Raw genomic sequence first — 8,649 nt, forward strand, 5'->3', positions numbered from 1 at the left:
TGGGAATGGCTACGCCTGACCTTGGTACAGCACTTCACAGTTTCCACACACGCCATCTCATCTCCACCCTGTGTGTAGGGAACAATCAAGCAGGTTTAGACTGTAGGGGATTAGAATATGCCACGTTGGCATAAGGATTTTTTTTTTAGATGAAGACCATTGAGATACATACATCAGACACCAAAATAGTTCTCCGCCCTTGCCCCCTAGTTACCTAAAAGCAGAACATAAATTCCCATTTGTAGAGGCATCTCCCTCTCCTGTACCAGGAAGTGGAGGACCCGGGAGGACAACTCTTAGATCTTAATTGCTGGAGACAACTCCAGACTCTTAGATTGCACTCTAGATTGTACTAAAATAACTTCCATTTCCCATTGGTTTCCCAATACATTTACTTACCCACAGTTTGCAGTCCCTAAAAGCTTAAACCTCTTTGTCTTATCACTATTGTATAAATTGATTATTCTTCATTAAGATGCTATATAAACCTCAAATTCTAACCACCCCTTTGAGTTACTCATCAAATTCTAACCACCCCTTGGGGAACGTCATCACTGAGTTTCTCGGGTGTGTTTGCATACTGCATGATTCATCAACTGTTTTTTCTCTTGTTAATCTGTCTTTCGTCTGTTTAATTTCCTGAGCCTCAGCTGCAGAACCTAGGAGAGTAGAGGAAGCATTTGTTTTCCTCCCCTATTATCCCTGTTTTAGAGATGAAGAATCCAACACAGCGACAGATGGGCTGCCCCCCAAGTCGCCGAGGCTCCAACCTGATCTCCTAACTCCAGGCCCAGAGCCCTGTCCCCATCCCAGTGGTCCTCTTCACACTGGGCCCTTGACCCTGGGAAAGAGTCATTTCACCACATCTTGGGCAGCCTGTGACTTCCAAAATCACGTGGAGACACCTCTCCTAGTTTTTTGTTGTTTTTAAGTTTTTAGTTAATTAATGAAAATCTTTTACACAGCCCTTGACACAGAGCTTCTGGTCCTGAGCAAACGCAGGCCGTTCCAGTTCAGGAGCAGGCTGCTCGGAGCATCAGGTTACCCTGGCAATAACCTCCCGGAGGAAGTGACTCAGCAGCTGCCATCTAAAAGATAAGTTGGAGTGATTTGGACAAAGGGAGCAAGAAAAGAGGGTCCTGGGTAAGGGAAACCCACCTGCAAAGACCAAGATGCAAAGAGCTTGGTGAGTTCGGGAAATTGAAGAAGTTCAGGGAGGGTGGAGTAGAAGGAGGCAGAAAGGGGGTGGGGTGTGGGGAGTCTGGCAAGGGGCAGGGAGCAGGTGTCAGAGGACATGGGTGACAATGATGATGAGCTAGTCATCATCCCAAGAGCAGTGGAAAGCCTTCGGAGGGCGTTAGCAGGGGCTTCAGATGATTATGTTTGCATCCAACTGAAGTGAGAAGAATGGGTTGGAAAAGGTGATAGATGAAGGGGGTTTGGCTTTTTGGGTTATTTTCCACATCTTCACCACTTGTACCAGGAACTTATGAAAGGTAGAGAATGAGTGAAAACATGTGACCCTGGAGTTGTCAGTGCTCCCACAGAAGCACACTTCTGGAAGAAACAAGCCTTTATAATCATCATTAGACATTGGGTACCAGGCAGAGACTAGATGGACCCAGACCTGCCTTCAAGGAGCCCATAATCTATTATAGTATATAGATAGGTAAACTCCATCCAGGTGTCTGCACCAAGTCCTGTGGGAGCACCGTGGAGGCACGGCTGGCACTGTAGGTCAGGAAGGCTTCTCAGGAGAGGTGACATCTGAGCTGGGTCTTGATGGATGGAGACGAGTTTGTTGGATGGCTAATTTTTAAAAAAATATTTTTATTGATTTCAGAGAGGAAGGGAGAGGGAGAGAAAGATAGAAACATCTATGATGAGAGAGAATCATAGATCAGCTGTGGGTGGCTAATTTTTGATCAATGAATAAAGATCTCAACGTTCTTAAAGGATAGTAAAGTGAAAGATGAAAGTGACACATTGGGAGACATTTGTCAGGACTGCCCCACGTCTGCTACCCTGCTCTTACTGCTGATACCTGAATGCCCAACCCCATCTCATCCCCAGCTACCAACCAAACACCACCGGGACTTCAAATCTGTTCTATCCCCTGACACCTCCTTGACATAAAAATGTGAAGAAAACTTGTTATAGTATTGCCATTAAGAACAGATGGACCTGGCTTCAAATCTGGGCACTGCCACAATCAACTTATTAGGCAAATCACCTTGCCTTCTCTAGACAGTAGGTTTTGTCATCTGTATAATGGGTGTAATAGTACCTACATCACAGCAATGATGGGAAGATTCCTGTACCAGTTATGATGTCACGGTATCTCATTTCCAAACCCGTCTGTACTCTGCTTTGTGTTGATGGGTCTCTGCAAATCACATTTCTGCTCAGCCTCCTGGCCCCCTCTTGAATTCTGCCAATGGGGGTGCTAGAGGGAGCTGCAGGGCTGAAGGGGGAAGAGCAGACTTGCTTCTTCCTGTGGGCTTCATATCTGAAGAAAGAGACCAGGAAGGCTCTCAGGGGAGGTGACATCTGAACTAGGTCTTGAAGGATGAAGAGGAGTTTGTTGGGTAGCTACAGCATCCCAGCAATACCTTTTCCCTAGCAGCAGCTAGTCCTCCCCACAGCATAGCTGAAGCCAGTTTGCAGTTTTGCAACACAGAATTAGCTTCATCACTTCCCATCAGAGACGTTAGCACCAGTCCAGCAGTGCCCCCTCCAAAGCGGTCTGAGTTTCAGCTCATGGGGCCCCTCCACGAAGCCTCTAAATTTTAATAATTCTAACTTTCCCCCTGTGGTCTTTCATCCCTAGGGGGATAGCTAATTTCTACAGCTGTTATCTCTGTTTTAGCTTTTAATTCTCATTTTACCCTTTCGGTTGCCTAGTTAACAACCTTACACTTAGTTAACAATCCTTTTCATTAAATTCCCACTGTTCACGTAACTGATGTGGTTTCTGTCTCCTGGCTGCATGCTGACTGTTATAATTAGTTAAAAAGATGTATATCAAATGTTTGTTCCATGCAAATGCTCTAAATGTTTCTTGTTATTGTGGATTTCTCATGGATTCCTAACTTGTATTCATTTATTCATTCATTTATTCAGCATATGTTGTTTCCTACTATGTGTCAGGCCCCATGTGGAGTATTGGGGTGCAGAGCTGAGTAAGATACAGGCCAGCCCCCATGAAACCTGCAGTCTGAGTGGAGGAGACTATCAAGCACCCGAGCCCACCCCGGGAATGGTTCTTGGCACCTCCTCCAAGAAGCTGCCACTGCTGATCTCACTGCCCAGTTACTCTGAGATCATCCAGAACCCCCATGTCCGACCACACAAGCAGCCTTCAACTGGCACGTCTTCAAGCACCTTTTGTTAACAGACTCCAGAATTCATACTTATGGTAAGGCTAACTATTTTATGTTATTACTAGAGGCCCGGTGCACGAAATTCATGCATGGGGGGGGGGGCCTCAGCCAGGCCTGCACCCTCTCACAATCCGGGACCACTGGCTCCTAACCGCTTGCCTGCCTGCCTGCCTGCCTGCTCACCCCTAACCACTCTGCCTGCCTGCCTGATCACTCCTAACCACTCTGCCTTCCTGCCTGATCTCGCCTAACTGCCTCTGCCTCACCCCCGCCACAGTGGCTTCGTCAGGAAGGACGTCTGGAATTATGTCTGGAAGGTCGTTCGGCTGTCCGGTCTAATTAGCATATTATGCTTTTATTATTATAGATCGTTTATTTGCACATCTTCTCATCCTTCCTAGGTGGTAAATTACTTGAGTTGATTTCCCAAAATGTCCTGCTTCTGTATCTATTTATCAGCCTAGCACAGTGCTGGGATATGATAGGATATCTTTTTTTAAAAAATATACGATGAAGGAATGAATTTATTTATTCAAAAATACCCTTGAGCCCTAACTGGTTTGGCTCAGTGGATAGAGCATCCGCCTTTGGACTCAAGGGTCCCAGGTTCGATTCCAGTCAAGGGCATATACCTTGGTTGAGGGCACATACCCAGTAGGGAGTGTGCAGGAGGCAGCTGATCGATGTTTCTCTCTCATTGATGTTTCTGACTCTCTCTAGCCCTCTCCCTTCCTCTCTGTAAAAAATCAATAAAATATATATTTTTTAAAAATACCCTTGAGCTCTTACCATGAATCTGGCAATGGGCTAGGTACTGGGAAAACAAGGGCAAGGAAAACTAACAGCTTCCCTACCCCATTGAATGGCTGTCTGATTTAGTGATCGAAGCTGGACAACTTCTGAGGACCCAGACCTCCACGGGGCTGGAAACGGCTCTATCAGCCTGGTATGACTCAGACTTTCCGCACAACCTCCGCTTCCTTCCCGCGGAGACAAGCGAGCCCTTGGTGGGGAAGGCTGCCCGCTGTGGTTTGCCTTATGTCCTGATGCTGGTGGCCAAGGCTGTATTTAAATAGCAAACATTTGCATTTTTAATGTTGACTGGAATTGGAAAGGCTGTGATAACCTTTCCAAGCTGATATTGGCTTTTACATGATTGAAACAGGCCTGGCCTTGGGCATTTCTAAATGGAAACTTTTAAGTATTTTCAATGTCAGTGAGAGTGCAGAACCACCTCAGAGCACTGTGCCTGGTCTGCACTCTCAGAAAAAAATCACCTCCCTCCCTCCCCTGAGCACACTCAGCACCTGTGCCTTGTCCACTCTTCAGGGTCCTCTTCATCTTCGTTCGGAGGGTAGACAGCACGAGGGTCCAGGTCCTGTCTTGTTGGTGATGTGGAGAGTTTAGGGAAGCACAGAGGTGCAGTGGAAAGAGCTCTGACCTTAGAACTGGCTCTGACAACTAAATACCTTCTCTCTACCTCACTACCTGGGAGACTTGGACAAACCGCTTCCCTCTCCAACACTCCTTTTCCTCACTTGTGCCATCAGAAGAAAAACACTATTTCACAGGTTTGCTGTGAACATTCAAGTGCGGTGATCTGTAAAAATGCTGCCCCACCCCATGCCCGGTACTTTGCTCAGTGGACGTTAGTTCTCGTCCTTCCCTGGCACTGACCTGTCTAAGGTAACACATCAATATCAGGTGAGAACCCCAAGCTCATGGCTTCCAGGACTCTTTCCAAGAGGCCCACTGGACACAAATAGATTAAAACATACACATTTGAGCACTAACCGGTTTGGCTCAGTGGATAGAGTGTCGGCCTGCAGACTGAAAGGTCCCAGGTTCGATTCCAGTCAAGGGCATGTACCTTGGTTGCGGGCACATCCCCAGTGGGGGGTGTGCAGGAGGCAGCTGATCGATGCTTCTCTCTCATTGATGTTTCTAACTCTCTATCCCTCTCCCTTCCTCTCTGTAAAAAATCAATAAAATATATTTTAAAAAAACAACATACACATTTGGGTTAAAAGCAGAGGACTCATTTCCACCTTCCCTCTCTTTTGACTGCTCTCATTAACGAACCGTGCCAGGACAACCCGCCTTGGCATCTACATTTTTCTTCTCTGTTTTTGTTGTAGAGAAAGTTACTGTATTATCCAATATGGTACCCAATAGCCAAAATGTGGCCTTTTAAATTTAAATTCATTACAATTAAATAAAATTTAAAATTCAGTTTCTCAGCCAGTAGCCATACTTCAAAGGCTCAGTGACCACATGTGGCTGGTGGCGGACAGTGCAGATAGATACAGGCATTGTCATCATCACAGGAGGTACTATTGGGCAGTGCTTAGTAATAGACAGAGAAGAGAAAAGAGAGGCAAGAAGAAGGGAAAGGAGAAGAGAGGAGAAAAGAGGCACATTGGTTTTCCAGAGCACTGCTCCTTCATGCACAGCCTTGCACGTGCTCATCCAGGCATGGAAATCAATCTTCGTGTATTTGCACATTCTGATGGAAGAGCGAAACTCTCTCCTCTGCAAGTCAGTGCCTGAGAATTTTTAAAATTGAGCTGGCTCAACAATTATTACCATTTGAAACTCAAATGTTATCATTTAATTCCCTATTCAAAGTAGGTCCACAGTTCTTCCTGGCCTCCAGAAAAAGCCCCACGTCCTCAGCATGTTTCCAAGGTCACTAGCCCGTCCAGGATGCTTCCCACCATCTCCTGTCCTCACTCACCGCAGACATTCGCCCTGCGTGCCTGATAACAGCCTTCTCTGACACACCTTGGATGCTACTGTCCTTGCCTTAGCCTCGCTGAGTGCATCGCCTGGAACACCCTGAAAGGTATCCTCTCCACCCATAGGCATCGGGCAAAGCACAGCTCAAGTGCCTCCTCCTCCCTCTGCCTTCCCCATTTCTGCTCGTCTGATGTGCTTCCGTGTCCAGCATTTTATTCGTGTCTTTCAGAGCATTTGCCCAGCTGTATCCAAGCCTCCTTCCCCACTCTCTGTCCACTGTATCCTCCCACGATGGTGATTCGCAAACTCTGTGTGAAGGAAAGACCAGCGTTTTTTTTGTTTAGTTTTTACTTTTGTAAATTTCCAATCCATTGCAGACTGATGATTTTGTAAAATAAAATGAAATTTACAAACCAACAACATATAAAAATATAAGCCTTAGTTCCATTATTGCTAGGTTCAAGTTGCTATAACAGTCTCTACACCCCTACTCTCGATTTCTATACTTTTCTCATCACTGGCCAGTAAGTTTTCAGGCCATACGTGGAAGAGCAGTGTCCTCCAGCTCCTGTGAGCAGGTTCTGCACGTGGTCAGCGCTCCATACGCTTTATGGAATTCACTGGAAACTTTCCGCCAGTGCTCCTCCGGTGTGAGAGGGGATGCAGAGGAGAGTCTTTGTGGAGGAGCCCTCAGAACGAAGAGGCCCACTCTGGTGACGCTTGTATGCAGATTTGGGTGTGGACACTAGTTCTGTGTCTAAGTAGCTTCATGGCCCTGGACGTGTTACCTGAATATGGCCTTGACCTGAAGGTGGACCAGGGGTCTTAAACTTTTTTGTGCCATGGACTTAGTCTGGGGAGGCTGATGGAGATTTTCTCAGAATGCTTTAATTCTTTCAATGCAGAAGTAAAAAAAACCACAGAATTTCAAAGGAAATTAATTATTCTCAAGTACAATTATTAAAATATTGGTGTCAAATGTTTCTTTATGAACACATGAAAAATAATGATATTTGTTAGTGGACAAAGTATCGACTATAATTTGAAGTCCTGGTGAATGTGAAATTATATTTCAAGTACCTACAACTGTACTGTGATTTAAAAATACCAGTGACTTCTTTGTGACTGTCACAAACACTGGTAGTGTTACTGTGATTTATTGCCTGTACTCATGATTGAATGAACTGTTTAATTTCAAAATAATAAAAATAAAGATGCAATTTTCCCCTCTTCTAAGGTCTAGGCAAAGTGTCTTCTAACTCATTTATTCATTCATTCATTCAACAAATATTTATTGAGAACTTATTAAGTGCCAGGCATTGTTCCAGCAGAAGCAAAGTGTCTGCCCTCACTGGGTTTTCATTCTTTCTGTGAGTCATTACAAACAAGTAAATATAGTTAATTCTTGTTATTTGCAGCAGTTATGCTGTATAAAGTCACCGTGAACACTGAATTAGCAAATACCAAACCATTGTTCATAGGGAAAATACAGGGCTAGGTTTCCGTAAGCCTCTGGTCACATTTTCATCAACCTACCACTATATAACCTTATTTTTTGTGTGCTTCTGTTTAAAGATGCCTTATTTAGTATATATTGTTGACTCATTAATATTGCATCCATGACCAACAGCACTATAACCTCTAACTATAACTATCAGAGTGAATGATGCTTGTTTAACACATTTTAAAAACTTGTATTTTCTCTATAAGGCACATTACAGCCTTCTTGAGCCTAGAAACACTAAACAGTGCTTAGGAACATGAGATAGTAACATCACCAAGAAAAAAAGACCATTTTCATTTTATTTTTAAATATATTTTTATTGATTTCAGAGAGGTCGGTAGAGGGAGAGAGAGATAGAAACATCAATGATGAGAGAATCATTGATCAGCTGCCTCCTGCATGCAACCCCCCCCCCACCACTGGGAATTGAGCCCGCAACCCAGGCATGTGACCTTGACTGTAATTGAACCTGGACCCTTCAGTCTGCAGGCTGACACTCTAGCCACTGAGCCAAACCAGCTAAGGCAAAAAGAGACCATTTTTAAACAGCCTGTCTAGAGAATGAAAGGTGGTCACTTTACCCAAATGAGGGGAGTAAGGGGATAGTGGTAGTGGGAAGGGTGGGGAGGAATACAGGAGGTGAATCTGGAGGCAAGAGGGAAACCCTGAAAAGTTTTTGATCAGGAAAGTGACATGACTACCATTGTCCTTTAGAATGATGACACTGCCAGGGGAGGAGAAAATAAATTGGAGGGAAGAAAGATTAAAATATAAGGAGGATGACCAATTTGGAAGCAATTTCTATAAACCAGGCAAGAGATGGTATGAGTCTAACCAAGGGTAGAGCTAGTGGGAGTGTAGAGAAAAAGACCAATTGGAGGGCTGTTTTTTTTGGGGGGGGGTTGTTATGCAATTGACATGGCTTGTGATGCGTTTTCTCCTGCCTCCCCAGCACATATCCTCTTTGATTAGGGGGGGCAGGGGGGCCTGCAGATAGTTGGGGTTCAGGTGACTGAAGTTTCA

At 44.9% G+C, this 8,649-nt stretch overlaps 1 long non-coding RNA gene across 1 annotated transcript; it reads left to right on the plus strand.

The window, feature by feature from the left end:
• The first annotated feature begins 670 nt into the window (after nucleotides 1-670).
• Nucleotides 671-6,453, plus strand: LOC106697349. The gene is made up of 3 exons (XR_002829543.1): nucleotides 671-1,186; nucleotides 3,124-3,418; nucleotides 6,012-6,453. It is a non-coding gene; the product is annotated as an uncharacterized LOC106697349 (long non-coding RNA).
• Nucleotides 6,454-8,649: the final 2,196 nt, after the last annotated feature.

This window comes from Myotis lucifugus, unplaced genomic scaffold, assembly GCF_000147115.1.
Source record: "Myotis lucifugus unplaced genomic scaffold, Myoluc2.0 scaffold_63, whole genome shotgun sequence".
Classification (NCBI taxonomy): Eukaryota; Metazoa; Chordata; class Mammalia; order Chiroptera; family Vespertilionidae; genus Myotis; species Myotis lucifugus.